This window comes from Prinia subflava, chromosome 1, assembly GCF_021018805.1.
Source record: "Prinia subflava isolate CZ2003 ecotype Zambia chromosome 1, Cam_Psub_1.2, whole genome shotgun sequence".
Lineage (NCBI taxonomy): Eukaryota > Metazoa > Chordata > Aves > Passeriformes > Cisticolidae > Prinia > Prinia subflava.
This window is the reverse complement of record NC_086247.1, coordinates 2,705,843-2,720,663: the sequence shown is the minus strand read 5'-3', so window position 1 is coordinate 2,720,663 and position 14,821 is coordinate 2,705,843. Positions and strand designations below refer to the sequence as shown.

Here is a 14,821-nt window from a genome sequence, read left to right as displayed (position 1 = left end):
TGTGCTGGGTTTTGGTGTAGAACTATATTAAAATCAATCTGCCACACCAGCCTCAAACCTCACCCTGACAGTGAAGCAGAGGTTTGGCAGATGAGCTGCTAAGCTGACCTGGAGACACATGACTGGCCGTCAGCCCCTGTAAAGTATGAAAGTCCAGCCCACTTTCCACAGGGCAGGTTCTTCTAACATATTCCTCCTCGGAGTGTGTGTGGAGATTCCTTCTTTGGGTAAAGGATGTGCCCCAAGGATGTCCCTCAAGGCTGAGTGAAAGAGATTTGCCCTCAGCCACCAGCCTGGGTGAGTTATAATCTCTAACAATTGATTATTTTGGTAGCTTTAACATAATTTCTTTAACATTGCTTTGATATAGTACACTATCCTATCTGATACTATCATACACTTTTAGCTTTTATGCCACGTAGTAAATAATTCTAATTGGGTTTTGTCCAGTGATTCATCATAATAAATAATCCATTTTCATTGACATGTATCTGATTTGCCATCAATAAAGTCTGAGGGATGAAGCTGTAAAACTTAGACTGTTGGCAAAGTCCAGGGATAAGCCTGGATCCAGCTGCACCCAGGCTCCTCTCTGAGGAGTTTAGGAAGCAAAGGGGTCCCCTCTGCACCTCATCACTCAATGGGAGCTCCTCTAATAAACTTTGTCTGAAGCTCCCACTCCAACCTTCAACAGCACCTCCAAAATGATGCAGAGAATCCACACCTGAGTGGTGACCCAGCCTTACAGTGTGTCCTACCCAGCCAGGATGGTCCTACAGCAGAACCAGAGAATCAGAATATCCTGAGATGGGAGGGACCCACGAGGATCATCCATGCCCCACTCCTGGCCCTGCACAGGACAATCCCAACAATCCCACCCTGACCCTGAGAGCATTGTCCAAATGCTCCTTGAGCTCTGGCAGGCTTGGGGCCGTGACCATTCCTTGGGGAGGCTGTTCCAGAGCTCAACAACCTTCTGGGGGAAAAACCTTTTCCCAATATCCAACCTAAGCCTCCCCTGACACAGCTCCAGCCATTCCCTCTGGTGCTGCCACTGGTCACCAGTGGGATCAGTGCCTGCTCCTCCTCTTCCCATCATCAGGAAGCTGAAACACTCATCTGCAGGATGGGAACTTCTTCTGCCTTAGATCACTGCACTTTGGACCTCATTCTCCAGGATTTATGGAAAATCACGCTGTGAAAAGGAGACAGAGGAGCCCTGGAGGTTTATTCGAGTGAAGGGAGAGGTTCCAGCAGGGCACATGCCCTCGGGGTTTTCTCTCTCTGGGTTTTGGAGGGTGCAGCCTCCTTTTATCCCAAACTCCAGTCCTCAAATTGCCCTCTTCCTTTTCCCATTGCCTGAGGTACCAGGAAGGTGCAGCCTTCCCAAAACTCCTGCCACATATCCCCCTTGAACCTGGCATTTCACCCCGAAGTTCAGAAACTCAGGCTTGTGCAGACCCACTTGTCTCAGGAGTGAAACTGTTCGGGTTCTGTAACAACCCTTGAAGGTAATAGAGACATCAAGACCCATTTCAAGGACATTAACCCCCACCCCCCCCACCCATGGAATGTTTGTAAAGGCATAGCACACATCTTTCCTGTCGAGGACAACTGGCTCTGTTTCTGCATGATGAATTCAGGGGGCGTCTCTCACCTCTATGCATTTTTTACAAATCCAAACAAAGCAGGAAGATGAACTGGGAAGGAAAGGTTATTTTTCAGAATCACGGAATCACAGTCTCACAGGATGGTTTGGGTTGAAAGCAACCCTCAAGATCAAACCCTGTTCTATGGGCAGGGAGGCCACCCACTAGATCAGGCTCCTCAGGGCCCCATCCAACCTGGCCTAAGTTGTTGCACTAATTTCACCAAGCCCTAAAGTATATTTACTGTGTTGTTAAAGTCATCAAAGGAAGAACAGTTAAATCTACTTATTCTGGCTCTAAACTGACTTTCTCAGCCATTTTTTCCTTCCACTTTTTCTTCTTCCAGACCTAATTGTGCATGTTGAAGAATAGTTTACAACAGAGCAAAATAAGAGCTCTAATTCTGATCTGTCAGCAAACCCCTTTGCATAGGTGTAAATCATCCAGCAGAGTAAAAGTCAGGAGAAATACAGACGGCTACTTCCAGGTTTCAAGCCACACAATATTCTAAAATGAAAGCATCATGGATTTCCAATTTGCCTGTCACTTGAAAGTATGAGGAGACATGGCACTATTTTTCTTACAGGAGCTTAGGGGATGGTCTGTGGCTGTGTGGGGAAAGAAGAGGAGGTATTTCAAACCCACCTGACATGGGTGAAATACCATCTCTAGAGGGGAACATGGTTTGCAGTTCTGTTGTTCAATGGTTCTGCATTAAAAAGCAGGAATTTCTGTCAGCAGCCCTCACAAATTTCATCACAGAAGTGCAAACCTTGGCAATTTTTTTCATGGCTTCTTCAATACCTATTTTTAAATACCTTTTTTATCATGGCTTCTTAAAATTAAATAATCGTAAATAAAGAAGCAGTTATTACTGAAATAAGGAGAATTCTTGCTGCCCTGCAGGATTTGACCAGCTGCAGGCAGCTAGTCGCTCATTAACCACTAACAGCAATTCAGATTTGTGTTTTTCAACAAAATTATCTGCAGAATAGTTTATGAAACCCTCCCCCCTTAACCCTGCATCACCTACAGATTAGTTCAGCATCGCCTCAGACTCCATCTGTCAAGTCACTGCTGACAGCTCTCAAAAGAGGACCCCACGGGAGGCAGCTCAACAATGTCACTGCCATTAGTCACCTCTCACGGTGTTTTTCTTTCTCCCACCCATACTATTCCCAAGTAAGTTTTAATTTTAAAAGTTTCACTTTATTTCCTAATGGGAGAGCCCCTTGAATCCTTTGCATCCGCCCCGCTAGCATTTGAGATATATTACACCTCCCTCTCCTTCATTATGCAGTAAGCCTCTTAGCTTATGAGAGGCAGAAATTAATTTAATTTGCCATACTTTCGTTTTGATGAACCCTGGTGCCTACTGATCGTGATACTTATATATATATTTTTTTTTTTTCTTCTTCAGGTGCTGATAAACTCCTTATTTCTTTTTACCTATCCTTGCAACTTCGCTTGTGCTGAGGTAAACCATCCTCCTGCACCAGATTCCTGCCAAAAAAGCAAACAGATCCCTCCGTTCCCAGCCCAAGCACCTCAGCTGCCCTCTGTGAGCTCTTAATATTCACCCAAGTTTTAAGAACTGCCCCGATAATCCTTTTAGTGCCCCGAGATAAATGGCACCCAAACCTCGATGGCTCTGACTGCTTTGTCCATGCTTTGGAACTCTGTCCTGACTTCCACATTCCCGCATTAAACGAGGGGACCAGAGGCTCAGCATCTGTCAGGAGAGGTCACCGGGATGTGTTTTAAAGGAGGGGACCAGAGGCTCAGCATCTGTCAGGAGGGTCACTGGGATGTGTTTTAAAGGAGGGGACCAGAGGCTCAGCGTCTGTCAGGAGAGGTCACTGGGATGTTTCCCGCAGGAATCCTCCACGGCAGAGCCGGCGCTGCCTGCAGCGAGAGGAGAAAGCAGCTGAGCTGCACACAACCTCCACAGAGCTGTGATCACGCCTTCCTTCCAGGGATCTGCTGCAGCTCCTTGCTGAAGCTTGTCTTTCCTTGAACCTGTCTTTCCAGGTTTTTCAGGGTTGGGGCTCAATGATCTTTAGGGTCGCTTCCAGCCCAAGCCATTCCATGGTTTGAAGATTCCACTTCTGCTGAAGGGATACTCAGGGAGGCTGGTTTTAGGGCTCTGTAGGAGTTCAGCCAACTTGCAGGGAGAGATGGGGAGAACTAAAGACTCTCTGAGTCCTGCTTGTAGTCCAGAAATACAAAGAAAAAATAACAAACTGTCAAAACAGTTGTAGAAAGTGGTGGGAGATGTCCCTGCCCACAGCAGGGGGGTTGGAGCTATGTGATCTTTAAGGTCCCTTCCAACCCAAACCATTCCATGACTATGATGGAAAAGTCTCCCTTCCCCAGAATAGCAGAGGTGTGGATGTGGTCTTAGTTTCATCCTCAAATCTGTTTGGGTGTGGACTCCAACAAATGCAGACTCCCTCTTAACAACGCGCCTGTTGCAGAACAGCGCTGGAAGCTACAGACTCAAAATCAAAATTTAACAAATCCCAAGGACTTCATGAAGATAGAAATGATGACTGATGACTTGCTTAAGTAAGTTTACTCATCATCTATGCTCCTGTAGAGATCACCTTGTGTGTGATCTCTACAGGAGAATCACAAATATTGCTTTGAGGGTGCACAAATGTGCCAGAAAGTGCCCTGCACACACACACACACACACACACACACACACACGAGTAGCAAAGACAGGGACAAATGGACAGGAGATAAATGGCACTGTGGATTAATGCAGTCTGTTATACTTCCCACACTCCCTCTCTTGGTTTGAGCATTTAACATGCATTCAATACTCAGTAGGGCACTGTGAAAAGCAAAGATGAAGGGTACTTTACTGATGTGAATGAATGATCGATTGCTTCAGCTCTCCTTGAGAAATTACAATGGAACCATCGTTAATAAAAAGAGCCAGTACTTGGAGGATGAAAAGTTTTGGTGAAGAGAGATGTAGAAATTTTTTTAGGCATTATTTGTGTTTCAAAAGTTGCTTTTGCTGATTCATGTGTTTTCTTGCCACCAAATCTTTTTCAGTGGCAAGAGCATGCAGAGCAAACATCTGCAAAAAGGGAACAAATCACATCAATTTCTGAGATGTAGGCATTTTCATCCCAGAAAATACGTTTCATTAAAATAAAAAAAAAACCAAACCAAAACACCAAAAAACCCAGCATTGCTTAAACCCAGGCAATTTTAATTGAAAAATGAATCCATTTCACTCAAACGACTGCAACGAGTTTTGTTATTTTGTGAAGTGAGCAAGAAATCAAAGGCAAACAAACAGCTCAGGACACTTTTCAGCTGGCTGTGGTTATTTGTGTATTTCTAGTTAGGGGCATTAAAGCACAAATGCTCCTGTGTGTATGCTTAAATTAAGTGATGTGCCTAAACCCGGTTCCTCCATCAGGATTTAAGTGAGAAGGAAAAGGCATTAACAGCAATTGTGCCCCTGGAATTGTCAGTGTGGAGCAAACAGGCTGTCTCATACAGCTGTGAAAAATGTCCACCCTTGGACTAGCAGGAAATCTAAACAGAAAGGCAATGACCAAGCAATTCTTTTGCAGTCCAAAGAGCAAAGCCAGGTGGTTTATCATCTCCAAGAAAGTCAGCTTTAAGAAGCAGCAAATACCCAGAGCCCTGCAGCTTCATGCACAGCCCTGGCAGGAATCAGGTGCTGTGGGGTTCAGGAGGAAGCAGCCCAGCAAAGGAAACACATTTTTTGTTACCCTGATCCCCAGTTTCATCACAAATTATAAATTAAGCAAATGTCACCATGAAGTTCATGGGCCAAACTGGAGGAAGGTTTGATTCACACTGGTTTTCTTCATGGAAAATATGAAGACAATGTTTCAAAACAACAGCACTGGGGACACCAGGTTTGTTAGAAGTGCACTTTTTAGGCATTATAAAAAGACTTCATAAACCTCCACATTGATGTTAATAAATGTTGCACTGTAAATATCAATTATTTAGGCTGTCTGTGCAATGCAAATGGATTGGTATTTCCAACAGGTGTTGGAGACAATGCAAACTCCACCAACAGTGAAGCAACATGGAAAGAAATCCAGTATTTAGCCAACTCCTGCTCTATTTGATCTGCTTTTCCCCCACTGGCAAAGGCAATGGCATAGCTTTTGGCTTCCAAGACAGATGGTTATGGATAACACAAGTTGGGGTTCCCCTGTCTTCTCTTTCTTTTCCATCTGGAAACTCCATTCAGGTGGGACAAGATGATTTTGGGTTTATCCACCTGGGATTTAAATGCAACTCAACAAACAAATCCTGCTTCAAACATGGCTCATCCATAGAGTCCATATCCTTCTAAACAGAAAAGCATCTCTTGGACCTCTCATTACACAGACTTTCTGTCCCCAAAAAACACAGTTTTAATATGCTTTATTTATGTCCCACATTTCACCTTCCAGGTCCCAACCTTCTCTCTCATGTCTTACAGAGAAGGAACTAAATTTTCCCTCCATACCATTTCCACACCCCCAACAATATGAACTTCACCAAAACTAAATACCATCCACAAGTTCTCTAATTCCTAAGACAAAACAAAACAAAACAAAACAAAACAAAACAAAACAAAACAAAAAAGTGCAACCAACCAAAGAAACAAACAAAAAAATCACACCAAGAGTTTGCTACTGTATTTCTTTTATATCAATCTCCCTAAGCTCTGATGCCCAGTTCCAAATTCCTGTGTAAATCTCCTCAGCCCTGGTGAGGAGGTGAGGTACATGTGGAGTGCTGTGTCCAGTTCTGGGCTCCTCAGTCCAGGAGGGACATGGAGCTCCTGGAATGGGGCCAGTGAAGGGTGATGAGGATGATCTGGAGATTGGAGCATCTCTGATAAGATTTTGAAGGAGCTGGGGCTGTTCAGCCTCAAGAAAAACAGTTGAGAGGGGCCCTCATCCCTGTCTGTCCCTGTCTGCAGGGAGGGCTCTGAGCAGGGCCAGGCTCTGCTCTGTGGGGCCCAGCAATGGCACAGGAGGAACAGGCAGGAACTGATCCCAGGAAGTTCTACATGGACATGGGGAAGGACTTCTTTCCAAGCACTGGAATAGATCATCCAGAGAGGCTGTGGAGTCTCCCTCACTGGACACATTCCAGAACCATCTGGACACAATCCTGTGCCTCTGCTCTGGGATTTTCCTGCTTGAGCAGAGGGGTTGGATTAGATGACCCCACTGTGGTCACCTCCAGCCTGACCCATTCTGTGATTCTGAATTCCCAAAACATTTCCCCAGCCACATCACCCGAGCTAGGACAGGACCTCCTGCCCCGTGACATCTCCACACATTTACAAAGCACAGCCACTCCCACCCCTCACTTGTCCAGCTCCAGCAAGTGAGGAAAGATACCAGGACTTCTCACTCCAGTCCTCTGATCACATTTTCCCTGATAGGGGATGTCCAAACCACTTCCTCACCCACCTAAAATTCATCCCACATTTATACCCACCATCATGTCCTGAGCCAGACCTGTAGCTCTCAGCCTGCCTGGTACAAAAACATTGGGACCAGAAGGGGAAGCTGCAAACTGCTGCTGCTTCAGACAGAAAAAAATTACCTTTGTGACTCCTTCTGGAGGTGATCACTTCCACTGCTGCTGAGAATGAATTTCCCTGCTCTGTGTCCTGTGGGTTGGGGCTCTCTGCTCTCACCAGTGCCATTTCTGCTCACACTGAACCTGTCGTACCTTCCTGAGCAGCTCCCTCGACTCCACAGCAAGAGCAAACACCAAGTGCTCCACAACTTTGTTTTTTCTCTCTCCTCCACCTCTTCCTCTGCTGCAAGGGGTTTTGGAGTACAGTGCTATGCAGAGAGGGAGGTCAGCTGGAGGAAAGAGACATTTTAAAGTACAAAGTGAAGCGTAAAAGTCGATGTTGGTAACAGTGCTGGCGCTTTCTGAACACACTCCCTTGAGGCACTTGTGCCAAGATCTATTTTTTCTGATTTTTTTTTTTCCCTGAGCAGAAGACAGGAGAACAGAAAAATGTGAACATAATAAAAGGCAGGAATCAGCTTTAAAATATGTTTGCTTGAGAGCAGGATTTTTTTTTTTGTTGTGGTTTTATTTGGTTTCATATTGTACTTTGTTCTCAAAAGCACAGAGATGACTGGAAGGAATTGTGCTGGGAAGAGAAATGGATCTCAGCAGCCTACTTGCCACCTATTGCTCTATCCCTTATACTTCATATACCTCTTTAAATCTGACATCTCTGCAACTTTCTGAACATAAGGGCAAGCTGTGAAGTACAAGGCAAATTAATATATTTATCCCACACAGAGTGCAATGCACTCAAAATATAGAGTCTAAATCTCTTAATACTTTTCTTTCTCCTTGACTGTCCTTTCCATTCACCTTGCATTTCCCTCTGCCTGGCACTGCTTTTTGAGCAACACTTTAATTTAGCAGGCAGATAGATGTATCTGTCTCTTTTCAGGAATGATTACGTTTCCAAAACAGGCAAAAATCTGAAAAGAAATGCCACTGGTGAGACTCCTCTGCTCATCAGCCCCACATTTCATTGCTTTTAAGATCCTTCAGGCTCTCAGGTGCCAATAATGCATAATTTCCAGCGTGCCAGAAGTCGCTCTTCCCCACCACCCTGCAAGTGACATCAGGCCATAAAGCAGACGAGCACTTAGATTACAAAAACACAAGGCACTTTATTGGCCCATAAAACACCCGCCGGAGCGGCCGTGTGAGTGAAGACCCCATTTTGTGGGGCAATAAATTTTGCACCAGCACCCAAAAGGCACTGCTATTACAGGAGCTGTGCAAATCTCCAGCCCTGGCCCGTGACAAAAACCCTCAGGCTGTGGCCAGGAGGACTTGTGCCTCCACAAGAATTAAATTGCACCCATGGTCGCCCAAAAAATTAAACTTCAAAGGGATCCTGCCCCAGTAAGAAGAGGGTGGAAATAGATAATAAAAGGATAAACAAACAGAATAAAAGACCTGAAGAAGTCCATTACAAATCACCAGGCTCTGTGGTTTGTTTCAGGTAAGGCAGGATTCTCTTTCTGCTGGCAGAAGGCAATGGATGAAGCATTTAATGAACTCAGACACAGCAACTCTCTGTTTACAGGGAGGGCCAAGGGAAATATCCAAGTGTTCCAATCCATTCAAATGTGAAAACTGTGAGCCCCGTTATCTGAAACCTCTGCTGCTGATAGCAAATTTGTTCTCTAGGGGGAAAATGGATTCAGCTTAAGGACCACTGTTAAGAGTCCAGTGCAGGTGCTTGAAAGAAAATTACCTGATGAAAGATCAATAATGCTTCTCCTCTCCCAGAATCAAGGCTCATGTGCAGAATAAAAAATTCCAGAAACTGATTCTCTGTTGCCTTCAACATGAGCCACTGTAAACCTAACCTGGGTAGGAAATTACATATTTAAAATCATTTGGTGAAAATCACATTGCATTTGTGCAGGTAAGAATCCAAAGAGAGAAGAAAACAGAGAAAGTCACACACAGTGCACCATAAAAGCAGATGGAACAGCCCAAATGTGTTTCCTTGCAGCCTTGGTGCTTAAAAACAGGCTTTCATACAAAATGGTTAAGTGTGCTAAGTTTATGCAACAGCTGCCAAAAAGTTGAGCACATGGATCCAGCTGTCGAGTTCCCTAAATGAATTCAGCAGTAATATCCATTAAAGGACCAAAGCACCACAGGAGAGATGCTTCTGAAGCATGTGACTGACCTTCCCTTTTAAAATAAAGGGATTTTACATCAGAACAGGGTCAGGCTGAAATGCAAGAAGCTAAAGGAAGTAATCCTAAATATAATTTTTTTCTTTTCCTTCCCAAATGAACAGAAGAGTTTGTTCACCTGAAAATGGACTTCTGGAGCACAGTGAAAATCTGGAGAATTTCAGACACATGAGATCTTGGATAATTGGTGATGGCTCAATTATTATAGAGCAGAAAGAGATTCTCCCCTCCTTGTCAGCTCAATAAAATCTCTCAGTGTTTGCTGTGGTAGCAACAGGAGGCACACGTCAACTCCAAACTTCTGGGCTGCTTTTGAGTGATTTGAATCAATAATTCATAGCTTTCTGAATAAAACCATTGAAATTAAAAGTTGGGGACAATTCATTATACGTAAAGTCCTGCCCTTGGGTCACAACAACCCCCTGGCAGTGCTCCAGGCTGGGGGCAGAGTGGCTGGAGGGGATTTGTTACTACCCAGTGTTAATTCTTTAACTGAGAGGAATCAGACAGTATCAGTAACCTGTTCTTGATTTGGTTGTGTTGTTTTTGTTTGTTTGTTTTTGGTTTTTGTTTGTTTGTTTGTTTTTGTGGGTTTGGTGGGGGTTTTTTGGTTTTTTGTTTTGTTTTGGTTTAGTTTGGGTTTTGGTTTTTGGTTTTTGGTTTTTGGTTTTTGGTTTTTGGTTTGGTTTTGGTTTTGGGTTTTCGTTTTGGTTTTTGTTTGTTTTTGTAGGTTTTTGGTTTTTTTGGGTTTTTGTTTTTGTTTGGTTTGGTTTTGTTTTTTGTTTGTTTTGTTTTTTGGTTTTTGTTTTTTGTTTTTTGTCTTTTGTTTTGTTTTTGTTTTTTTGGGGGTTTTTGGGGGGTTTTTTTGTTTTTTGTTTGGTTTGGGTTTTTTGGTTTTGTTTGGGGTTTTTTTTGTTTTTTGGGGGTTTTTTTGGTTTTTTGGTTTTTTGGTTTTTTTGTTTTTTTTAGTGGTTTGTGGTTTGTGGTTTGTTTTGTTTATGGTTTGTTTTTTGGGGTTTTTTTTGTTTGTTTTTTGGGGTTTTTGTTTGGGGTTTTTTTGGGGGTTTTTTGGTTTGTTTTGGGTTTTGGTTTTTTTTTGTTTGTTTCAGGACTTCTCCCTGAGAACTGAACAAAACACAACCACTGAGTGAGATCCAGACTCGTGGCTACTGATGCATGTGACATCCAAGCCACCCATCCAACCACCTCCACCCAGGACTGAGCCACCCTGGAGGGTACCAGAACACACACTGGGGCCTCTCTGGTTACTCAAAAGCCTGTAGGAATTTAATGTGTGCCCCTTCCAGGGGGTTTAAAAACACTGGTTTCATGTAGACAGGCAGATTTCCTTTCCCAAAAGCTCTCTGGCTCTCCAGGATGACCATTCCTGCACAGAGAACGCCACAAATCAGTTCTGCTGCCAACCCACGAGTTGTACACTGTCCTCTGGCTGGAGCACTCACCTGGATCCCTTCCCCTGATCCCAAAACTGCTGAGAAGGTGCAAAGATAAGAAAGCTGGAGAAATGAAGTCAGCAGGGGTAAGTGATAAGACACGAATGAATCCCAGCATTTTCCTTAACTGAGGTCTGCTGCCACTTGAGGCTGCCAGAAGCCTGGTCAGAGTTGGCCTTGTTCTGGTTGTTGGTCCAGATGACATCCAGGAAACCATCCCAACCAACAGGATTCTGTGATGTGTTGAGGTCTGCTCAGATCACTGGATTGATGCTTTTCCCCAGAATTTATTTTTCCTTTCCCTTTTCCTTTCCTTTCCTTTTCCTTTCCTCCTTTCCTTTCCTTTCCTTTCCTTTCCTTTTCCTTTCTTTCCTTTCCTTTCCTTTCCTTTCCTTTCCTTTCCTTTTCCTTTCCTTTCCTTTTCCTTTCCTTTCCTTTCCTTTCCTTTCCTTTCCTTTCCTTTCCTTTCCTTTTCCTTTCCTTTCCTTTCCTTTCCTTTCCTTTCCTTTCCTTTCCTTTCCTTTCCTTTCCTTTCCTTTCTTTCCTTTCCTTTCCTTTCCTTTCCTTTCCTTTCCTTTCCTTTTTACTTCATTCCAAGGGGAAGTGAGGGTTATCTCTGGTCAAAAAACACCCAAGAGTTTATCAAAATGTTTGGAAAGCCCTGAAACAACCACTCAATTAAGATAAAATTAAAATTGTAAAAATAATCAGAAATCACTGCTTCCTGATTTTCTATTTTCCCTTATTAATGACAAAAAATTAAAAAGAATTAAGTCATCACTGGGGTTGGAACAGCTGAGAGATATATTTAGGTTCATTGCCAAAAAGAAATGTTCTGCCCCATACATTCCACCCTGCTAGACCAACATTTATCTGGGTATTTGGGGTTCTCTAAGCAACTCCACCAGACCACAGTGCCACAGTGGCCCCTGACACAGCTTCAGCCATTCCCAGCCCCTGCCTGTTCCTGTCACAGGCAGTCACAACTTCAGCAAGATTTAGGCGTATTTTACACTCTTGGTGAGATACAATTTTGTGCCACGCTCTCCTACTATCTCTTACAGAAGATAAAAAATCTCTATCAGTGCAGGATCCTATCTGCCCTAAAAACTTCCATAATGGAGCTTGCTGGATCAGCTGTATTCCTTTGATTACTCCACATCAATCTCTTGCATAAATGTATTAATTCAATGCCACTTCAGAAGTGTGCTTTATTATTATTATTTTTGGAGGCTGCAAGATGTGAGAGATAACTACGAAGAAAAGTCTTTGGTGCTGTCTCACTGAGAACAGAAAATAAAACAAGCAATCCACAGCAGCAGCTTTCAAAACAACGTTAGAAAATCAAATTGTCAAATGTCTGGATGTGTGGCAGGGAACCTGATCAGGGAATATTTTTCTTAATAGAGAGAAAATATTGCAGAAATATCCCTCTTCCCTTCTGCCCTCCCTCCCTGGAGAGTTGATTTTTAATACTCCTTTACTATTTTCCAACCAGCCTGGTACTGTCCAGGAGAGTAAATTGCAGATCATAACATGTTTACCAGATTTTAGACAACATTCCTTGTTAGAAGAGCCCAACAGTTCAGTAACAGCTGTTGTCTCTTGAGAAAATCTGTTTGCAGATGGGATGGTTGGGGGAAATTCGAGGTATTTCAGTTAATTGTTAAAAATGCAGAGCAGCTTAGAGTCCCTCTGAAGCCACACAGAATTAAGCCATAATAATAAAAAGACCCTGATAAAACTGTGGGTTCAGGAGAAAGCACTGATCAGAACAAAACCTATTTCATGTATGCTTGCTTTTTCCATGTTCCCTATTTCAGCAAAATCAGTTGTTGTTGCTGTTGTTGTTGCAGAAAATAACTATTCCTTACCTGCATCATAAAATGAAATTTAGCATTGTGACTGCACTAGCTGGTATTTGTTCAGATGTTGACTGAAAGAACAAAAATATTTTTTTAAAAGCTTGAGGAAATAACCTTAAAAAGGAGATTTTTTTCCTTCCCTGCATTTTCTGCCGAATTTGTCTTTTTTTCCTGCAAAGATCAAAAAACTGAGGTCACCGAAGACTGCTCCTTTCCAGCCAAATACCCAACTATCTCTTATCAGCTGCCCCTTTCAATAAACTTGCAAACTTCTATTTGTTTGTTTTGTGTTGGTCTGGGGTTTTTTTGTTTGTTTTGTTGTTGTTTTGCCCTTCTTTTTTTTTTTTTTTTTAATTTTGATTTGTTTCTTGTTTTGTTTTGTTTTGTTTTCCCCAGTTGGCTCCAAGGACAAGCTTTGCTCCACACTGAAAGCACTGGCCAGGTGCACACTGCTCCCACAGAGACCACAGCACTTGCTTTTCCTTTTACACACATTTAAAAACACAAATTTAAAAGCACAAATTTAAAAACTGCATTAATGAGCTAGGTTACTTCTGCTTTAACATTTTGGCTTCTTCAGTTCCTCTTTCTGTCGTACTCAGAACTAATTCCTGCTTCTTTTCTCCTGTTTTCTGTGCCTTGGCAGTGGGAGCTGAAGGTTCACCCAGCACAGCAAAGTGATGCTCTCATTTGGGCTCTCACTGCACTACAAATGCTGGCAAACAATATCGAAATCTCATTTTAGGACCAGGATGTAATTGGGTCTGAACTTACCTCCGGTCCTGCCCTGACGTAATTCCATTACCTTTAATGGAATTACTCTCGATTTGCACCGGTGTCTTGAATTGAACTTTTGCTTTTCAGGATTTATATGCCTTGTTTTCCTACCATTTAAAACAAGAAGCCAGCCAAAGTCATTTCCAACTCATTTTCCCCTCCCCAATAAATTCAGGCATTATTACAGTTTATCTCTGCGACCTCCACTTGCTCTTGTACATCATCCATCTCATTATTCACGATTTCTGCAGGACGTTGCATTCCATTATCTCCTATTTATAACCCGAGATGTCTGAGAACAAAAGGGGGCAGGGTTCTCCAGAATACACCTTTCTGGTCTTTTTACAAATTTTCTTACTCATTTCCAGCTGCTCCCTGCCTACAGCCTATCCTTCATCCTCCTGAAATTTGTGTCCCATCCTTTACATACAGCTTCCCGTGGCCACCTTGTGACTAATAAAAAGGAAGATCCAAAGAGGCATTGCAGACAATTTGTGAAGTAGCAGAAACATAAAGAGACATTTGGAATTATCCAGTTTTTTAGTTCAGTCCAGGTGGGAAACCACAATTGTTGGTGTGGTGTGTGATCAGAAGGTGATAGGAGGGAAAAAGGCTTCAAAAGGCTTCAGTTCACCATCAAAAACCATTATTTAGCCCACGCTCTGTAACTAATACTACATCATTCAGCAATGTAGTGATTTACACTAGAAATTTTGTAAATTAAAAAGAAAGGGAAGTAATAAAATAAAGGAATTTATATATCTGGATACAGTCCCCAAATGAGAGTATTCCAATCAAATAAAGGCAGCTCTATGTCTTGGTTGACTAAAGAGCATTTTTGTGTGACCAGCTCAGTGAAAACACTTCTGCTGCAAGGTGTGATCCCCCTCAGCAGGAGAGGAGACCTCCTCACCTCCAGCCTCTGCCCCTCTTCACAGGGCGGGAGCATTTCCTCCTGTTCTGGGAGCATCTCCTCAGCAAAATGCAGTTCAAAAGTCTCTGAGACACCTGCTCAACCTCTCTTTCATTTCACAAGTGGAGTCAAACATGAGCAAAGCCTCGGTGATGGGTTCCCCCAGTTAAGCACACTCAAATCTATTTGTCAATTGTATCTTTTTATTTATTTTTTTCTGGTGTCAGCTTCTTACTCTCTTTTTTCACTCATTTCCCTGATAGATTTAAGAACTTTCCCCCTTTGAAGGGGCTTGTACTCTGTAACAAGTCCCTTCTCAGACTCATTTCTAAGACAACAAATAAAAATAAAACCAAAATCAGACTGTGTTCAAGGTTCACTGAGAAACACCCTCTTTTTGTTTTTT

The 14,821-nt window shown here is 42.9% G+C and overlaps 1 protein-coding gene across 7 annotated transcripts in view; it reads right to left on the bottom strand.

Annotated features, from left to right (window-relative positions):
* The window catches only part of TSNARE1 (t-SNARE domain containing 1), a 472,834-nt gene that overhangs the window by 268,613 nt on the left and 189,400 nt on the right, over positions 1 to 14,821 (bottom strand). The gene's annotated exons all lie outside the window — the stretch shown is intronic.